The sequence below is a fragment of the Salvia miltiorrhiza genome, chromosome 7, assembly GCF_028751815.1.
Source record: "Salvia miltiorrhiza cultivar Shanhuang (shh) chromosome 7, IMPLAD_Smil_shh, whole genome shotgun sequence".
In the NCBI taxonomy this organism is placed as follows: domain Eukaryota; kingdom Viridiplantae; phylum Streptophyta; class Magnoliopsida; order Lamiales; family Lamiaceae; genus Salvia; species Salvia miltiorrhiza.
In genome coordinates, this window is record NC_080393.1 from 34,003,161 (window position 1) to 34,024,683 (window position 21,523).

Sequence of the window (21,523 nt, forward strand, 5' to 3'; positions counted from 1 at the left end):
GATATTCTTTGTAGCCCGTCATATGCTTCAAACAGCCACTGTCCAGATACCACGTTCTAATTGAAGCTTTGGCCTCTTCCTTCTTTTTATGTTTCCCGACATTGACCTGCAAGGAAGAGTTGCTTCAGGCACCCAATCAAACTTTGGGTCCTTCAATTTTAGTTCGAGTTCCCTTTGGAACCCAAATCTGCTTCAGAATTGGTCTGGCTGATCTTTTGCGCATTGTTGGATGTCTGATCGATGTCGTTGGCGCTTCAGGTGGCACGTGAGCATTCTTCTATTGAGAAATCCTTTTGAAGGCCTCACTCTTGTAGCAATTCTGTCTGATGAGTGGTTGAGGTCTTCTTTGCTCGGTGAAGTATCTTCCTTGAGATACTTTAGTCTTTGCAGACTTATGGAGATTTGTCTGACGTCCAGTGGCTTGTCGTCGAGGAATTGGCATGGCTCGACTGGACTCAGCATTGCTTGATCTCCATGTATGTTGTTCCTTCTGAAACTGAACTGAGGAAGTCAGTTTCCGACTGATGTGGCCTTTCTTCCCCCTGGATTGATGAGGAAGATTCTTCTTGGCTCCTGATGTTCCTTCCCGGATCTTTGACTGAAATCTGCTTTCCAGCCTTTTCAATAAGATGATCTGGTTGGGAGCCTCCTTAGTTCGTCTGTAGCTTCTTGGAGGTGGAACATTTGATCTGGCCATCAGTCTGCGCTTGTGAACTTCATCCATATCATGGTCTCTTGATTCTTCTGAGGTTGTGATTTCAGAAGGATCATTCTTAGAGATGATCATGATATTCTTTCCTTTGGCAGCTGCAATCTTTCCTCCGATGTTGTTGACCAGTCCTTTCGATGGAAAGTTGCTCATCATGGGAGACTGCATCATGCAGTTCTTGACTGTTTCTTCCAGCTTGTGATTGAACCTCTTGATTTCATGAGATGCTCTTTCACATTCTGAGTTGGAGACTCTGAGCTCTTCTTCCAGTCGGCTGTTCTCCATGATTAGCTGATCAAGACAAGTTTCATCCGGAAAGTAGATGATTGTCTGATGTTTAGCTCGTTCATCATTGATCTCCTTGTCCATTTTCTGATTCTGCTTGAGGAGATCTTCGAACATTTTCCTCAGCTGACAGTGATCAGTCAGGAGCTGATCAAACTCGTCAGTTTCAACGGATGAGCTATCTCCAGATTCTGAGTGGTCTCCTGAAAGCATCAGGAAGTTATCAGTATATGGAGTTTTTGTGAGAGATTTTACCTCTGGGCCATTCATTCTATTGTCATAGCTGTTGTCGGCTACACTTTCTAATTCGTTGGCCATCAGGGCTCGGCTCTCATCATCTGAGCTGGAACTGTCGTAGTCGGATGATTCTGATGTGTCGTTGGAAGAATCAGCATCATCAACAACCATTGCTTTCTTCTTCGAAGATCTGTGATCTTTCTTCGCTTTTAGTTCCCTGCGCTCAGCTGGAGTCAATTCAGGGCATTCATTTCGAAAGTGCCCTTTCTTTCTACATCCAAAGCATTCCAATTCTTTGATGTCATAAGCGGCTGACTTCCTTTCTCCGCTTCGATCTGTGGAATGTCTGGAGTCTCCTTCTCTTTCTTTTCCCTTGTAGTGCTGCTTGTGGAACCTTCTGTTCTTCCGGAACTTGGACTCCATCTTGTTGAATCTGTCAGTCAATAGGGCATATTGACTGAAGAAGTCCTCAGGGTTGAGTTCCGTTGGCTCCTTGATTTGCTTCTTGCCTTCTCTGATCGAGGCCTTCAGTGCAACTCCTCTTGAGGTTGATGGACCATCTTCGTCTGATCCTCCAGCCTTCTTGTTACCAAGATTTCTCATAAGGTCGAACTCATTTGCCATGAGATCGGAGAAAAGCTTGTTTGTCGGGAGCTGACTGAATCCTGGCTTATGCTGATGAGCGACTGAGTAGATCTGCCATTCTCCACGTGGCAGTGCTCGAAGAATCTTCAGGTTGATTTCTCGTTGAGTGTATTTATCTTTGGAAATTGATTGAACTTCATTCAATATAAGATTGAATCTTTGTTCCATTTCCTCGACAGATTCATTCTTGAGCATGAGGAAAGAGTCGAATTTCTGGCAAGCTATGGATAGCTTATTCTCCTTGATTTCCTCAGAACCTACGCACATTCTTTCCAGAATGTCCCACATCTCCTTTGTTGTTCTGCACTTGATGATCTTCATGACATGCTTGTCGGGAACAGTGCCGGAGATGATGCTTTTGGCGAGGTTGTCTAACTCATCTTGCTTCCTTTCTTCTGTGGTGAAGTCTACCCTTGACTTGGGCTGGTCCTCATCGTAAGGTTCCTGATGGATGTCATTAGGAACCCTTTTTACAGTTTCGGTGATGATGATCGGACCGCTGGTGATGACTTCCCACATTCTGCAATGTTAGGCGGTGAGGAAGCTTTCAAGCCGAAACTTCCATATGTCGTATTTTTCAATACTAAACATAGGTAGAGAAGATAATCTGCTGTGGTTAGTCTCCATAAAAAAAAGAGAGAACAGATAACAGCAGATAGACCAAATAGCAAGCACAAAAAAAAGAGTAAAACTTCTTCGAGACCTTTAAGAGAGGATCTAGTTCAAGTAGGAACTAGTCAGAGACAGATAGTTCTTGCGAACAACCTGCTCTGATACCAATTGTTAGGTCCGGGGGGGTCTCGAATAGGTGTATGGGGGGGGAATACACCTATAGGCTATTTTTGGTCTATCTACCAACCTCAATCAGAGGGATCTCAGTCAGAGATAGAAAAGAAACTTTTCATGCAAACCAGACACCTGTTTAACCGAAATTACTTTTGACCAACAGGGTTGACGACTGATACTGAAAGCTCTTCAGTAAAGAGTTATCAGTTAAGTCACTGGAACTTAACTGATCCACGTAAGGGCTTCAGTCGTGTTTCCAAAGATGAAGGTGATATCTCTCTTCCTTACTATCAGAGGATAGTGAGTCAGAGTGATATCATACGCAGCGGAAATTAAACTTAGTTTCGAATAGCCTCGGTGGAGCAGATAGTTGGATTAGGGTTTCTCTAGCTGTTAGTCAGTGTTCAGTTTTATCAATAGAAATAGCACAGTTAAGAATGTAAAACTGAAAGCTGTAAATAACACAGAGACTTTTACGTGGTTCGGAAAAACTCTTTCCTACATCCACGGCTAGTTGATCAGACCAACAATCCACTTCGCAAGTGCTTGCCTGGTGCACTGCAAACCGTGAACTGAAGATAAACTCTCTTCAGCACCTACACACCTCGCGTAGGATTTCCCCACCTACACACCTCGCGTAGGATTTCAGCACCTACACAACTCGCGTAGGATTTCCCTGCTAAGCACACCTCGTGCTCAGACTTCCCTTTCAGAGTTCAGAGTACCTTCCTGAATCTCCGAGTCACTCAAACACTCTTATGGGGGAGAGGTTTAAACGAGTGCCAACTATACTTACAAAGAACAAGTTCTTTGAAGCAAGTTTGACCTTTGGCTTCTGGGTACACAGAATATATGCCTAGGGTCTAAGAGAATGTATGTAATCAGTAGTGACTGATTTTGGCTTTGGAATTCTCTTCTTCGATTCAAGCTTTGAGCGGTTAAGCTTTAGGCTGAGTAGCTATTTCGGCAGAGCTTCAGCTTATGTCGTTGAATCGGTGAAGATTGAAGTGATCCTCGAGCGCTATTTGTAGAAGAACTCTTGAATAGATCCGTTGGCGTAAATCGTCTTCAAGATTTCTTCCGTTGGAGAGCAATTCGAATTTGGGCTGAGGCTTCAATCTTCGAGGTTCCTTGTCTGTGTGGAAACGGCTCTCTTTGAAGGACAGGAGATGTGACATCTCTGAAAAGTAGCCACCAGATAGGAGTGACCTCTGCAGAGATAAGATATTGAGATATCTCTGCATTTAATGCGACTGTACTTTGAGCGTACGTGGCTTCCTCTGAACGTTGGAAGATCAGTCCTAGGAGGAATGTTCCAACTGATACTTGACTTTAGTATCAGTCTATGGCGCGCATTAAATATTTAGTCTTCGACTGATTCTTCAACTGATACTTCAGTTGGTAACTCCAGTCTTCAGTCTTCAGTCTTCATTCTTCAGTCTTCAGTCTTCAGTCTTCGACACCGCAACTAAACTAGAAACGAACTCTAACACTTGAGTTCAAAACGATTCTAGTCTATTACATTTAGGTCCTATGAATTTTGGTATCATCAAAACAAGGGTTAGGATATTCCACAAGGTTCCCAATATGGGTCATCGTCCTCCGGATCATGGATTATGGACAACGACTTGGCGGAACATCTACGGCGATAATACTTTTCGTTTGCTCGAAGCTCTCTGACCTCATGTGATGCACGAGGTAGAAGTAAGGAATGATCACCGGTGCACAAGGCACAGATAAAGAGCGTTCGAAGCGGAGGGGTACATGAATGAACTGAAACCAGAAAGAGAGTGATTCCAAGATTATGAAGGTATGAGACTGCATATTCGATGAAAGCTTAAATGATTTGATTGATGCTACTTGTACTAACAAGATGCATCTTCTTTTCTAGTGACCACATGGAAGAAACTCCAAGGTTAAGCGTGTTTGGTTTGGAGCAATTCCAAGATGGGTGACCCCTTGGAAAGTTTTTTGGGAGCATGCGAGTGAAGTCAAAATACGCTAGAAAAGACCCGTGTTAGTTCGTGGGGATAACCGCCAAGTATGGAGCCAGGCTGTTACACCTCAGCCTTAGTGAGATGGCGGGCATTGCGGTTGACCTAAGGCCTTGATCGAGTTGTTGACGACACCTGCGATCCCGATAGAGGCTAACCACTCGACTTCTTTATAGTACTATGGTAAGTGGACGTAGGTTGTGTAAAAGTGGTAGGACTGAATGCTAACTTATGTTGGAACTTGGGAGCTCTACTAGATCGAGCGAGTCTACGTGCTGCTCTGATTGGCACAAAACATCGATGCACTCTGACTCGGGTAGTTGGTCACGAATAGATGGTTTTAGGCCTCCCAAGAACATGCCCAGATATTGTTTCAGTGGTAAAGGTGGAAGTTGTGGGATCCGCTCTTCAAATAAGGATACAAAATCCTCCAGCGATCTCGTTTGACTCGTGAGGCGCATGCTTTCGTATGCGTTAATCGCTGATTTGTCCCCAAAATGCTCGATCAACTCAGTTGTAAAGCCTATATATTGGAGGATGCTCAGTTGTTGCATCTGGTACCTGTCGTCTTGCTCTTTATCACCACTTGTGTAAGGAGGGGTCACTTTTAACTTCGAGTCGATGACTTTCAATTAAGCCATCATCATTTCCGTAAGCTGAATGTCATGATGACCTATGGTTTGCTCCATGGCTGAAACCCTATAAGCCATCTCCAACATGGATGAATGTAATTCTTCAACCGTCTTCTCCATCCTGACTTGATGTCGGGTAAGGGCATGATCCAGATAGGTCCGACCAAATTGATAGAGTGAAAATGATGAAAAAAACTACAAAACTGAATTATGAAAGTGATTAAAAGAAAGAACAAACTCCTAAAAAACAAGGCCATAAAAACTAAAAGTTTCTGTTCATAGCGTGCGCTGCCAATAGGGCTGGTAAATCGGTGCTGGTTTTTCAGTTAAAACCGTAACTGAACTGAAAAAATTGATTATTGGTTAATCGATTTAATCGGTCGGTTAATCAGTTTAAATTTATTAAATTAATTAATTTATAATTTATTATATTAAAATTTCAAAAATCCCACCAGTCTACATTAGTTAGGGTTCTGTACTTCTGTTTCATTCTGAGATACAAAGATAGTGAGATTCAGCGTGGCGCCTGCCTTGCTTCCCATCGGCACCGGCGCCGTTGCTCCCCCCCTCGGCCGTGCTCTGCACGCCATATCCGCTCTCCCAGCCCCTTTCTCCCATCCGCCGCTGCATTTTCCATCACCGACTACCGCCTGCCATCCCCGGCTGCCGTCGTCTACTTCACCATCCCGGCGCTGGCAGTAACTCATGCACTAGCCGGCAGTCACCATCGTTCTTCTTCTCACATCGACTGATACTCGGCTATAACTTACACAACCATCGTCACTTTCTCCACTGGCGTCGCTCCCTCCGCCAGCAGCCACCTCCGCTTCACCTGAATCAGGTATCATCGATCTCTTATTTTCTTCATTTTTTAGGCATTGTCCAATTTTATTCTAGGAAGTTTTGGAGATGGTGACTTGGTGAATAGTGAGTGCTTCATGACAGATTGTATGTGGGGGATTTGGTGAGGAGCATCAGTAGACAATAGCTCTCTTCATGAGTTTCATAGCTTTGCTCCTCTTTGCTTTCTTCATCAGTTTCATAAGTGATTTCGGTGTTACATATAACTTTCCACAATTTGATAGGTTTTGGTGTTGGACAATTATATAATTTATATAGCTTCTACTTGTAGTAATGAGTTGGTGGTGTTTATGCATTGGCTATTGAGCATCTGGATCATACACTGCTATTGATGCTATGTTACATAGAATGTGGAATTCATACACATACACGAGAAGCACACAAACAACATCGAATTCATTATCATCTGTTTTGGCCACCAGTTGTATCAGTTCAGAATCTGGAGTTATTTGAAAGTCCTCTTCAAAAATCAAACATTAAAAAATAGAGCCCGGGAAGAAAATAAATTGCCAAGACAATAAAGCTTCAACTTGATCCAAAGCCATTAACATAGAAAATGATTTAATTTTTGTCTTGTCAATTTGATTTTGTTTACATTCGAAAAATAGACATTGCTTGGAATTATATATCTTGGCTCTTCAAGAAAAGGGAGTAGTGACTAACTTCTTGTTTTCTGATTAGATGGAGAGAGTTGAAGGTGGAATCACAATCTATCACACAACAAGCTAGTAATAGGCTTGGAATTGAAGACGATGATATGTTTGAAGAGGTTGAAGTACGTGAACTAGAAGAAGACTCACGTGAAGAAGTTGAAGAACCAAAGGCAAAAAAAGCTCGAAAATCTTTAGGGACAAGGTCCACTGTTTGGGCTGATTATATTCAGATTATGGATAGAGAAGGGGATGAAAAGGTTAAGAAAGGGAAATGCAAACAGTATGGCAAACTAATAAAGGCTGATCCGAATAGAAACAGAGCAACTGCTTTGAAGAACCATACTACTTCATGCTTGAAGAGGCATCAAACAACTGCTAGTCAATTGGTTCTCAACCTACAACCCAATATTGATGGAACAGGGTCGTTGACAAGTTGGAAATTCCTTCAAAATGTTGTTAGAAAGGCATTGTGTCGGATGATCATAATGGATGAACTTCCATTTAGATTTGTCGAGCGTGAAGGGTTCAAGATGTTTATGGAGGCTTCATGTCTTATGTTCAAGATCTCGGGCAGACAAACAATAAGAGCTGATTGTATGAGATTGTTTTTGGAGCGGAATGTGATCTTGAAATCTTTTTTTCAAGCTAAAGGCATGGGACGAGTGTCGATCACGACTGATTGTTGGACAGGGATCAACAACACAAATTTTATTTGTGTCACAACACATTGCATTGACAAGGAGTAAAAATTGCATAAAATTAAAAGATAATAAGTTTTTGCAAGTGCAGTAGTCGTATAGGTGATGATCTTGCTACTGCAATCTTATCATCTGTGGAGGAGTGGGGCTTGCATAAGGTACTTTGTCGCACAATGGACAATACAACATCAAATGATGCTACAATTAGGTACATGAAGCCAGACTTTGAGAGGTGGGGGACAAGTGTTGTTGGTGGCAAGTATTTGCATATGTGTTGTGTTGCTAACGTCCTAAACTTGATTGTGAATGATGGATTGGATGAGATTGGCATGTCCGTGAGACGAGTAAGAGAAGCCGTCAAATGGATGAAAGACATCACTATCTAGAGTGGACAAGTTCAGAAATTATGCAGTGGCCTTGGAAAGGCATCACTATCTAGATTTACAATCTCAATTTAATGCAATACCTACTTCAAATTGTCTCTTGTTTTGCTCGGAGAGGTCAGATGATGGCGGTGTTTGAATTAGTCTGGTGATTTGTGGTTGTTTTAGCTTGGGCATTCCTTTTAGAGGGTGTTTGGCTAAGCTTATTTTAAAGAGCTTATAAGCTCTTGAAGCTTATAAAATGTTTCAAGAGCTTATAAGATATAATTTTTAAGAGCTTATAAGTTGTTAAAGTGTCTAGATAATTGAGCTTATAAGTTAGAGAGAGAATTTTTTTGCGAGAGAGAATTTTTTTGCGAGAGAGAAAAAATATTTTTTTAGAGAGAGAAAATCAAAGAAAAATAAATTCGAATGATATATGATGAAAATAATAAATTATAGTTGAAAAATATTTGTAAAATGATTGTTGAATATGAGATTATAAAAAAATAAGTAGGGGTAGAGGAACTTATTGGGAGCTTATTTTAGGAGCTTATTTTGCCAAACACTTTGAAGGAGCTTATAAGCCCCTAAACAGCTTATAAGCTATTTTGAGGAGCTTATAAGCTCAGCCAAACACCCTCTTAATTTCTTTTACTTTGTTTATCCCTTTTTTTTCATAGTGAGATTATTCGATTGTTCAGAGGATTTATTGTTGCTTAGTGTGAAACTGTTTTTGGTGTCTCAGGATGTGAACCCAAATATTTTTCAGATGGTGTTATAGTGTTGCAAGTGGTAATTTCCTGGCAGCTAAGGTTAGAAGACGTCTTCTTCGGTTTCAGCATCTTGTTCAATATCATGTCATTCCTACAGCTCATTTGTTTCTTGATCATTAGTATGCTGAAATTTGGTGTCTTTGGCTTTGCAGAGAAGAGGAGTAGTAGAAGGAATTGATTATGGATCAACGGGTGAAGTTAAGAAAGTAGATGTTTCTCGTATACGTGAGTTTTACCCATCTCCACTGCCTTGACATATCTACGCTTTCATAATTTATGCATCTATTTTTATTGTATGCTGTTAGAATTCTTCATTGAGTTCCTTTCAATATGACGATTGAAAGAGCTCCAGCTCTTCTTGGAAAACTCTGGCTGCATGTGCGTTGGCTCTCAGTGCAGAGAAACTCCTTTGCATTATTGATGGCTAATCATTGATGAATCTAGGAGGCTGATACGCTTTTTAACTCTTCAAAATGCCAGACATGTTAGTTCGTAAACGAGCTAAACAAAGTGAGACAGCTGCTATTATGTAAAAGTTGTTGCTCAAGAAGATGTTACCTACATAGTGTATGATGACACAAGTTATATGGCCACTACAAATGGAAAAGCTTTTACTTAGGCTCTAGAGCTTGCTTTTTTACTTGATAAAAATATGGCTTAAAAATAAAGAATATGTTTCAATGTATATTCCTTTTTTTCTTGCCCTAAATGATTTTCTCATTGCTCATATCTGAAATTTTTGGACTTGTAGGTTTACTTTTATGACGAATCTGCTGAGGTCGTAATTTCATCCCTAATGTTGGGTGATGACCAAGGAAGGTTAGTCTTCTGATTTTTTGTAAATTTAATTAGTAGCATTGATGGACTCATGAAATCTCGGTGTATTCTAATTTATTTGTTTTGTGTAATTGGGGTGTTCCAACTTGGGAGTTAGTTTATCGAATTTCCTTTCTATATGGGTGCTATCTGTCTTAAGTGAAAATACTGAATATTTTGCCATACTCAGCAAATAAATTTTTGTGAATTGTAAGTATAAGGAATTAAGAAATGAGAATATGTTTCAAGATGGATGGAAGAAGATTTTTGACACTTTAAGGCCATGTCTGACAGTCATTTTAGGAGGCTTTATCATTAAATGAGAGTTTATTTTCTTTGTAGCAGTTTGTTCACAAATTCCAACTGGTTTTCCGAATGGATCATCTTGTTGATTTAGTATTATGGTTGGTGCATCATTTAGTTGGTTTAGTATTATGGTTGGTGCATCATCGGCTATATTGTATAAACTTTTTAGGTAGGATTTAGCCACTCTTCAATCAATAGAAGTAAATGCTTGAGGAAGTCGATGCTGAAGTAAATTCTGATATTGTATGACTTTCCTTAAAGTAAGAATTAATTGATTTGATATTTTGTGGATATAGTTCTGTAATCCTTTATAATTTTGTTGCAACAGTACTAGTTCTTGGCGGATCAAGTTGATGGGAGTCGATGCACCGTGTTTCAATCGAGAATGCAGCAAAAAACTGAGCTATGAGGACTACTACTAACGAGAAGGCTGAAGTAGATAACGTCGGTTCAAATGTCTAGCAAGTTGCTCGCATCTGTAATATTTTTTTTAATTAAACATATAGTTAAATATAATATATATGATGTTTTCATTATATTTGGATGATAATGTATGAATATTTTGGATGTTATATAATATATGTTATCGATGGCAATGTCATTTTGTTGTTTTAGAATTATTAATTAAATTTTTGAGATAAATAACAGGAAAATTAAAAAAATATATTACACTTATAAAGAGTGAAAAAAACTGTTATAAAAAGTGCAAAAAAATGTTATGTATTTCTATCAAAGATAACGGTTAAAACCGTTATAAAAAGTATAAAAAAGTGTTACCTATGATAGAAAAATAAAAATAAAAATTTATAATACATAATGGAAAAATCTTAATACATAACGGTAAAAAACCGTTATGTATAAGCTTTATAGATAACGGATACCGACCATTATGTATGAGCGCATTGTACCATTATCTATGTTATTATACATAACGATTTTTTAACCGTTGTGTAAGATATATATTTGTATCATACACAACGGTAGTATACACAACGTTTTTTTTTGTCATAGATAACGGAAAAAATCTGTTATCTATGAGAGTTTTTCTAGTAGTGATACCACATATGTCTCAGCCCATTTATTTTTCAAGGAAATGTGCTCTATCTTTGATTTCATGATTTGACACTTCTCTTCTCAGGTACCACATATGTCTCAGCCCATTTATTTTTCAAGGAATTGTGCTCTATCTTTGAGTTCATAACTCAGTTACAGAGGGATGAATATGCTGAGATTAGGGCCATGGCCGATGAGATGAAGGCGAAGCTTGGAAAGTATTGGTTGGAAACAGATCAGGTGAACCCGAGAATGAACAAGTTGTTTTACATTGCTGTATTGTTGGATCCGAGACAGAAGATCACACATGTGGAAAAGTATTTAAGGAAAGTTTATGCTCCTCGGCGAGCGATTGAATTGTTGGGGGAGGTGCGCAACTCATTTAATTAGTTGTTAGAGTATTACAAGAAACAACTTACTTCAAGTTGAGGAAGCACTTGCCAATGCACGTACTTCGGTTCAAATTGAAGCTCGAGTTAGTGGTGCTCGAGGCCATGTTGATGTTATTTCTGATGATAGTGAAGATGAAGATTCAGGCGATATGTCAGAGATTACTGTGTACTTTGCTGAAAAGAAATACAAGCACAAAGCTATCGGGGGTTATCAGTTTGATATCCTACAGTGGTGGTCCAAAAATAGCCCGCGCTTCCCTATTCTATCCGAGATGGTGATGAGGGACATCATTGCTATCCATATATCGAGTGTTGCTTCTGAGGCTGCATTTAGCACGGGGGGTCGTGTTTTATCTCAATTTAGAAGCTCGTTGACTGCTAATATGGTGGAGGCTTTGATATCCGCTGAGGATTGGCTCAAATCTAGTTCATAGGATAAATTTCTCCAAAATGAAGAAAATGTGCCTGAAACTGAGTTAGAGAAGGAGTTTGAATCGGGTGAGTACTTTAATGTCTTATAAACTATAAAATTTAAATCATTAAAAATATGCTAATTATTCTTCTTGTTTTAATTTTAAAAAATTTACAGTTTTGACACAACTTGGGATGAGTAGTGGTGGACGACATAGAGTACATGGAGGAACTAGTGGACATGTTCCTAGACAAGCCAAAGTGCCTTACCTTGAATCCGTTTCTTTGTTGTTGGCGTTGGACTTCAGACTTGTGTTACTTTATGTTTTATGTTATGTTTGTGGGAGTTTAGACTAATTTCATTAGACTTTTTTATGGATTGAAAGTAATTGACTTATTATTGTGGCTTTTGGTTCTATTATGTGTTAGTTTGTTTAATTTTATTGTCGTTAATTGATATCTAGGTTGAGAATTCATTTATTAGAGGTGTTCTTGTTTTTTAATATAAAAATACAAGTCTCTATAAAAGTTTTTTTTTTTTGTTCTAAATAATCATAAGTCATTAGTTGGTGGAGTGGATAAGACCTTACCCTTTCTTTCAAAGGGCAAGTGTTTGAATCCTATTAATCGGTTAATTCGGTTAATCGAAGTATTAATCGGTTCGGTTACCGATTAGGAAACTGTTCCTTATTTGATTCCGATTAACCGATAAACCGGTTCGGTTTTACCGGACCGGTTACCAGCCCTGGTTGCCAAGGTTCAATGATCAAATGATAAAACCTAATTTATGTAGAGAGGCAAATATAAATACTACTTCCTACTAATGCTCATAAAACATTAGGCCCGAAGTAAATTAAATATCCTTAATAATTTAAATAAGAACTCCCCAACTATTTTAATTAATTCACTGCAGTGAATTAATTAAAACATCTTTGGTCTCGTTCTTGCTCTGGGAATAAACTTTAGGGATGTCAAAAAAGCTCGAAACCGACGGGTCGACCCGAATAGACCGATAAAAAATGAGGGCTAGGGCTAAAAAATTTTAGTCCGAAAAAAATTTAGCCCGAATGGCCTGAACCGAAAATAGCCCGAGCCCAAGTGGGTTGGCCTGAAAACCAAGTGGGTTGACCCGATTAACCGAACACTTTCTTAATAGTCATGCAATTTTGCAAGTTCAATACCTTCCAGTGCCTCTTCTACATGGGGTCACCTAACTCGTCAGATATCTCATAAGGAATATTTAGCAAAACGAGGTGCTGGAAAGTATTTTCACTGTGACGAACGTTGGTCACCCTTTCATCGGTGTTTGATAAGTTGTTGTAGGTGGTCATCATTTGTGAACCCAAAGAGAGGAAAGTTTGGAGGCAGTTTCGAAGGCAGGGAAAGTTGATACCGCGTTGGAAGAGCCAGAGGTAACAATGTTTAACTTGTCGCGAGTTTGAAGGGCCACAAAATATTATTCTTTCTCTCTTCTGCCTCGAGGACGTTGCAAGTATCCTAACGTGGCATTTCTTTGATATTTTATGGTCTCCCCACACTTCCCCCACTCTCCCCCCTCCGATGGGGAACTTCATCTTTAAGTGAAACATGGAAATGATTGCTCTGAAAGCAGTCAGAGCTGGGCGCCCAAGTATCACATTGTACAATTGTTGGGGCATGTCCACTACCAGGAATCGAATCATCCTATTTTTACAAGCATCTGCTCTGCCCAGCGTAACCGGTAATTCTACAAATCCCACTGGCATAACAATCTGTCACGACCGCACTTGCTAAGGATAGCAAATTCGGGAAACCGCGACTAAGGGAGGGGATTTAGGAGCGGGAGTTAGAAAGGGGCATATTCGGTTTCTTGATGACTCGACTTGTATAAGGAAAACAATTGAAATTAACTAGAATTCAACGAAGGCCACAAGGGGACCGTACATAATATTATCCCAAAACGGGGTACTCAATGGTTTTAGTACATTATTAAATAATACATATTGTTTGACAAATGACATAATATCTTAACATAATCAGTGTTCGCAGCGGAATAACAATTTGAGTATATGTATGAAGACATATACTCTACTCTGAGGTAATCATCCTAGATCGACAAAAGCTCCGCTTGCACACTACATCCTTGATCACAGCTCAACCTGCACATTTAAAAATACATGCAGGGCTAAGTACAAAAGTACTTAGTGGACACTTGCCGAAATTTACATATATGCATAATATTTTATTGTCAAGCCTTTCAACAGTAGTAAGATACGAGGGTTTTCCTTTAAAGACTCGTATTTACCAAACATAATATCATTTCTTTCATCAATAACCCGCGCAGGTATTTTATATCATTAATCACCATATCAGTAACTCGTGCCGAGAGGGAGGCCTCCCTCTACGGACACTATGATCGGCCAACCCGCTAGATGACTCACGATCACAAGGGTGTACACTAATTCCGAAGGGATTTGCGGTCCCATCCAGAATCCGAATTCGATTAACATCAGATAGGCAATTAATAATAAAACATAAAGCATTTAGGCATTGACAATATCATTTAAATTCATAAGCATAAAGTCTTAACAATTCTAATATATAATTTTAGTTTATACGTAGAAAGCCCACCTGAATAGCAGACTCGTGATTTAGCTCTAACTCTGGTGCTTGACCTTTAATCCGAGAAAATAAAATAAGATTCTAATTCTCGAAAAATCTCAATAAATGAGGATGCGTGAAATGATTATGCATGACTCATATTCCTTTAATTAAATTATGAGATGCTAATCCTATTTAAGGAATTAAAGCTCGTCTTATGAGGTCGGATTATTAATCTTATCTCGTCAAAACCTTAAACTCAAAACATTATCACATAACTATCATTTAGGTTCGAAACTATTTATTCGAACATCAACATGCGCATTAATCATAACTCGTTCTATTTATGTCATCAAGTCAAATATTCCGTCATTTAAAAACAAATCCTATAATATTACATAGATAAATTATATCATCATAGATCATGCTTTCTTATTTAAAATCATTTAATCATTTTCAAATAATCCATATTAATGAGTCATTTGAAAAGAATTAATTTAAATGAGAGTTTAACTCAAAATATTTTATTTTATAATCCATTTATAAATACTTGAAATAAAGAACTCCATTTAAATAATTAATTTAAAGGTCAATATATAATTAAATTAATCAAGCTCAATTTAAATTAATAATTAAGAGCTCAAATAATTTAAATAGATATAAGCCCAAATTAATTAGATAAATTAAGTCTATCATGTTTTTCTTTGAATAAGGCCCAAACAATTTAATTAAAATAGGTCCAAATCCTTTAATTAAAAGAAGCCCATCAGATTTTATTTGTAAAGGGCCGAGCCCAAACATTTAAATCGAAGCCCATCTGTTAATTAAATAAGGGCCCAAACACTTATTAAAAACGGCCCAAGTCTCGGCCCAAACAATTTAATTAAATCGGCCCAAACAATTTAATTAAATCGGCCCAAGAATTTAATTAAATCGGCCCAAGAGTTTAATTAAATCGGCCCAAGAATTTAATTAAATCGGCCCAAGAGTTTAATTAAATCGGCCCATACCCGGCCCAAATCCTAACCTAAATATACACACACACTAAATACACTCAAACACACACATTCAAGCTGCGCCCCATCTCTTCTTTCTCACTCTCTCTCTCGCCTTTCCCTCTCTGTTCGGCTGAGGGCGGCGCCGCCTCCGGCGCGCCGCCTCGCCGTCGCCTCCTCCCCTCCCTTCTCCTCTATCTCTCTCGCTCCCTCGGCTCTCCCTTCACTCACCGAAACCCGGCGCCCCTGTAACGCCCCGAGCTCCACCATCTGCGACCGGTTCAGCGGGTACAGCGCCACCCCGAAGAGCGCCCGCAGCCGCCTGCACCGCCCCGGCCGCCATATCCCTCCGGCGAACTGACAGCGGTAAGCCGCCGTGCCTTTGCTTTGCCTCTACTATCTGCCTTGGTTCGATCTTGGCCGGGGTCGCCTCTGTCTCTCCCTCAAATCTCCTCCGGCGGAGCAAAAGCAGCCGCCGGACTTGGCCCCCTCTGTTGCAGCCCCGCGTCCAGCCGCCGCTGCCGTCCAGCCGCCGGATCGTTGCTGCTATTTGGGGTCCCGATGAGGTTGGCGAGTTCGCCCTGTTCCGACCATCGTCGTCGTCATCGGGCAGTCAGCCCTTCCTCTCAAGATAAGTCTTTTTCTTACTCAATTATCTCGGTTCTTAACGTGAATTAGGCAAGAATAAAGTGTAATCTCTTCTTGCTTTGCATAAACTCAAATTATGCTCGTTTAAAACTACATACGAACTGCTACTTGTTCATGAAAGCGTAGTTGGTTGCTTAGTAAGTTCAAGATGCTATAAGGTCTTCTATGATTGAACTGATCATGCCCATGCTTTAATATGAATGCTTTACTGGAATGGATATTTGAGATAGAATCAATACCTTGAATGTTTGTGTTGGTTGTTGAATGAACTGAGATAATCTGGCAGTTTGGCAGAGTAATGAATAAACGATCTCTCTCTCACTTCTTCAAGTGTTAAGGTGTTACTGGAATGGCTTGAGGATACTTGGCAGAGCACCGAATGAAGAGCAGTGCAGTGTGGAATGGGAATGAAATGAAGATTAATAGCTGCTGAAATCTGAAACCACATGAAGGTGTTCGGGTGTGAAAATTTTACAAATATGCTGCTGGAGCTGAAGTCAAAAAGGAGTATCACATAGGCGTGGAGCTGGAGTCAAAAAAAATGTCCAGAATAGATGGCTGAGCATGCTTGAGCATGCTTAAGGGATAGCTGCAGATTTTCTTCACACACATACACTATTCCTTTTTTTTTTTTTTAAGTGTTGGTAGATAGATAGAAAAATAGGGGTTTGTAAAGTGAAGTATAAACAGAAGCAATAATTCTTGTCTTGGAATTTCTATATCTGTAATATTGTATTGCGTTTTTAAATAAAAATCAACTCCCGGGTTTTGTTAATATCGCGTGTTTATAAAACTACTCGATATCATGCTTCCTTGCTTAGCTAAAATAATTCTAAATTAAATCCGTAGATTTAATTCTTCATAAGCCGGAATAAATTCACGACTCAAGAAATAATAATAAAAATAGAAAAATAATTCTATTGTGATTAATAAATAACATGACTTAGCTAAGTCATTTATGAATCTGAAATGAATAATTATTGGTTTATCCAATAATTTTCATCGCGGTTTTATTTACGCGAAGCTAACTGGCTTAGAAATAAAATAATAATCCTGCTTAATTAGAATATAATCCAGTGTCATAAGCTGAATTTAAATCATAAATAATTACTGGGCTTGATTTACTGAAAGATGAAATAATAATTATCGTATTACTGGATTTAAATATAATAAAAGAGCGGGTTGTTACATACTACCCCTCTTAACAAAAATTTCGTCCCGAAATTTGCATACCTATGTGAAAAGTTCTGGGTATTTTTCTTTCATCTGGTCCTCAAGTTCCCACGTTGCTTCTTCCGGTCCATGGTGTCTCCACAGTATTTTGACTGACGCGATCGATTTATTCCTTAACTCTTGCACCTTTCGGTCCAAAATGGCTTCAGGTTTTTCCTCGTACGTCAAGTCTGGGTTAAGAATCATTTCATCTTGGTGAATCACGTGTTTGGGGTCAAACACGTACCGTCTCAGCTGTGACACGTGGAACACATTGTGGACGTTTCCAAAGCTAGGTGGCAGTGCCAACCTATACGCTACGGGACCTATTCTTTCTAGGATCTCATAAGGTCCTACAAAACGGGGTCTCAACTTACCCTTAACACCGAATCTAACGATCCCTTTCGAGGGTGATATTTTAAGGAAAACCTTGTCTCCAATCTTAAATTGTAGTTCGGTTCGTCGGGTATCAGCATAAGACTTCTGTCTATCCTGGGCCTCTTTAATTCTTGCTCTAATCTGGCGGATGGTCTCGATCATCTCGCTTACTGCATCTGGCCCAAGGATTTTTCTTTCACCCACCTCATCCCAGTAAAGTGGTGATCTACACTTCCTTCCATACAGCGCCTCATAGGGTGCCATATCAATAGTCGCCTGGTAACTGTTGTTGTAGGCGAATTCGATCAACGGCAGCACTGATTCCCAACTTCCTCCTCGGTCTAGCACCACTGTCCTCAACATATCTTCAAGGGTCTGAATTGTCCTTTCTGATTGTCCATCTGATTTGAGGATGAAAGGCGGTGCTAAAGTTTAATCTTGTTCCCAACTCTTTCTGCAAACTGATCCAAAATCTAGAAGTAAATTTTGAATCTCTGTCTGAAGTAATGGATATTGGTATTCCGTGTAGCCGTACAATCTCACGGATGTACAGTTGGGCTAGTTTCTCCGATCCGTAGGTAATTGGAATTGGTATAAAATGAGCGCACTTCGTGAGACGGTCTACTATTACCCAAATAGCTGTGTTGCCCCTATTTGTCTTGGGTAGACCCGTCACGAAATCCATTGCTATGTGCTCCCATTTCCATTCTGGGATTTCTAATGGCTGCAATTTCCCATATGGTCGTTGATGTAAAGCTTTCACTTGCTGGCATGCAAGGCAGCGCTCTACAAATGAGGCTATATCTCGTTTCATCCCGTCCCACCAAAACTTCTGTTTCAGATCTTGGTACATTTTGGTACTCCCGGGATGAGCGGTATAGGGCGTGTCATGAGCTTCACTCATGATCTCATTTCTGAGTTCCTCGTTATGGGGAACACACAATCTTCCTTCGAAAAGAACGGCGTTATCCGTTGCCTCTTGGTAGCCTCCTGGCGTGCCTGTTCGGATCTTGAGACGAACTTTTTCCAAGCTCTCATCCGCTCTCTGGGCATTGACGATCCTTTCTCTGAGGTCTGGGACGGCTACCAGAGTTGCAATAATTGCTCTTGTCGTTGCCGGTGGCTGAACCACTTCTATCTTCAATTTGTCAAAATCCCTTACAAGCGCGTCCTCTTGAGTGAGAAGAAGTCCCAACTCGGATTGAGTTTTACGACTTAAAGCATCAGCTACTACATTAGCTTTTCCCGGGTGGTAGTTGATACCGCAGTCGTAATCCTTCACGAGCTCGAGCCATCTCCTCTGTCTCATATTCAAGTCTTTCTGCTCGAAAAAATACTTAAGGCTTTTGTGATCAGTGAAGATTTCACATCTAACTCCGTATAGATGGTGTCTCCAAATTTTCAGAGCATGCACAATTGCTGCTAGTTCCAGATCATGAGTGGGGTAGTTCAATTCATGTGGCCTTAGTTGTCGCGAGGCGTAGGCAATGACCTTTCCTTCTTGCATCAACACACAACCTAGCCCATTTTTGGACGCGTCCGTGAAGATCACGTATTCTTTATCGGCTGCTGGAACTGCTAGCACTGGTGCAGTTGTCAATTTCTTCTTCAGCTCTTGGAAGCTGGCTTCACACTCTTCGTTCCACTTATACTTGATTCCTTTGCGAAGTAATTGCAGTCATTGGTCTCGCTATTTTAGAGAATCCTTCGATGAATCTCCGGTAGTATCCCGCCAAACCTAAGAAACTTCGGATTTCATTAGGTGTGGTTGGTGATTTCCACTCGCGCACTGCTTGCACCTTGGCGGGGTCCACCTTGATTCCATCTGCTGATACGATGTGCCCTAGAAACATTACTTCTTTCAACCAAAATTCGCACTTGCTGAATTTGGCGAACAACTTCTCCGTCTTTAATGTCTCCAGGATGATTCTTAAATGATTTTCATGCTCTTGGTCATTCTTAGAATAGATGAGGATATCATCTATAAACACTAAGACAAATTTGTCTAAGTATGGATGGAAAACTCGATTCATGAGGTCCATGAATACTGCCGGTGCATTGGTTAGACCAAATGGCATGACAATGAATTCATAGTGACCATATCTTGTGCGGAAAGCGGTCTTAGATATATCCTCTGGTCTGATCTTCAGTTGATGATAACCAGACCTTAAATCTATTTTTGAGAATACACTGGCTCCTTTGAGTTGATCGAACAAATCATCTATCCTTGGAAGAGGGTATTTGTTTTTAAGCGTCAGTTTGTTCAACTCTCGATAATCAATGCACATTCTCATGGTTCCATCTTTCTTTTTGACAAAGAGTACAGGCGCTCCCCAAGGCGAGACACTGGGTCTGATGAAACCCAAGTCCAAGAGTTCCTGTAGTTGCACCTTTAATTCTTGTAGTTCCTTTGGGGCCATCCTGTACGGTGCCTTTGATACTGGGGCAGATCCAGGTTCTAGATCAATGGTGAAATCTAGTTGCCTGTCTGGAGGTAGTCCTGGCAATATTTCAGGAAAAACTTCTGGAAAGTCTCGTACTATTGCCACATCTTCCACCTTCTTGTCTTCACTAGCTTCCCCGTTTAGGTAGACGAGATAAGCTGTGCTTCCTTCCTTCATCATCTCTTTTCTGGCTTGTAATGCGGATATCACTGGTACTCTTTTCTTCATACCTATGCCGTGAAATTCCGTCGGTTCCTTTCCAGGTGGTCGAAGAGAAATTTTTCGTTCACTACAAAGGATGGTGGCGTGATTCTCAGCTAGCCAGTCCATTCCTAAGATCATATCTACGTCCCACATGAGCAGAATATTAAGATTGTTCGCTACCATCTTAAGTTCTCCTATTTCAAATTCTACGTTCGAGCAAACATGTGTGGTGGTAGATCTTTCTCCTGAGGGTGTAGTGATTCTTAAGGCACACTTAGCTCGTTCTGATTCGATTTCTACGGTATCTACGCAAGGGGCAGATATAAAAGAATGCGAGGCACCAGTATCGAACAGAATCATTATGGAAAAACCTTTAAGCTTGCCCATACCTGCCAGATTTCCCTGGTTTTTCTCGGGCTGGTTTTGGGTGAGAGCAAAGGCTCTCGCCTGCTGCGGCAATGGTTGTTGCCGCCTCTGTTGCTGTTGGCGCTGTTGGTTCTTGTGTTGGTATTGCTGCTGGTATGGCTGTTGTTGGCGGGGCTGGTATTGGTATTGCTGCTGGTATGGCTGTTGTTGGCGGGGCTGGTGTTGCCCTTGAACTGCTTGCAGGGGCTGGGCATAAGTGGCCCTGATTGCCGCGCCCTGCTGTTTGTTGGGGCATTGTGAGGAGTAGTGGCCCTTCTGGCCACACGTGTAGCAACTGTTAGTTCCAGCCTTACAGACACCACGATGTGGTTTGTGGCATTTTGGACAAAGGGGAACTTCATTTTGTCTTTGGCTACCTCCAGCCGGGGCAGGACCCTGTTGCTTCCCTTGTCCTTGTTGCTGATATTGTCCCAACGGCGCATTTCCTTGCCATGGCCTCTTGTTAGTCTGGTTTTCATTTCCTCTATGGTCGTTCCAGTTGCGCTTCCCTTTAAAGTTCTGAGGGCGTGCAGGTGGGTTGGCTGGCGCTGAGGTCTGTGGCGGAGCCAACCTTTCTACTGGCATCGCAGCTTCGATGTCCAGTGCCCTGTTCAAAGACTCAGTGTATGAGAGTCCACCATGACTAGCTAGAGTCATCCGAATCTCGTGCCTCAGACCGGCACAAAATTTCTCCGCCATTTTCTCATCAGTATCCACCTGTTGCGGAGCATAACGCGATAGATCGCAGAACTCTCTGTCATACTCTGTCACCGTCTTCTTCCCTTGTTTCAGGCTATAGAACTCAGCCTCCTTCTTCTTTCTGTAGCTTTTAGGAATATACTTATCATATAATCCCGTCTTAAAGTCTTCCCAAGTATATGCTGCCCATTGTTCGGGAGTCAGAGTCTTTCGGCGGGCTTCCCACCAAAAGTCAGCCGATCCGGCTAGTTGGAAAGACATACACGAGAGTCGCTCCTCTTCTGTGCAGTGTAGGAAAGTGAAGATACGCTCCAAGGCGCGTATCCAAGCTTCGGCCTCGGC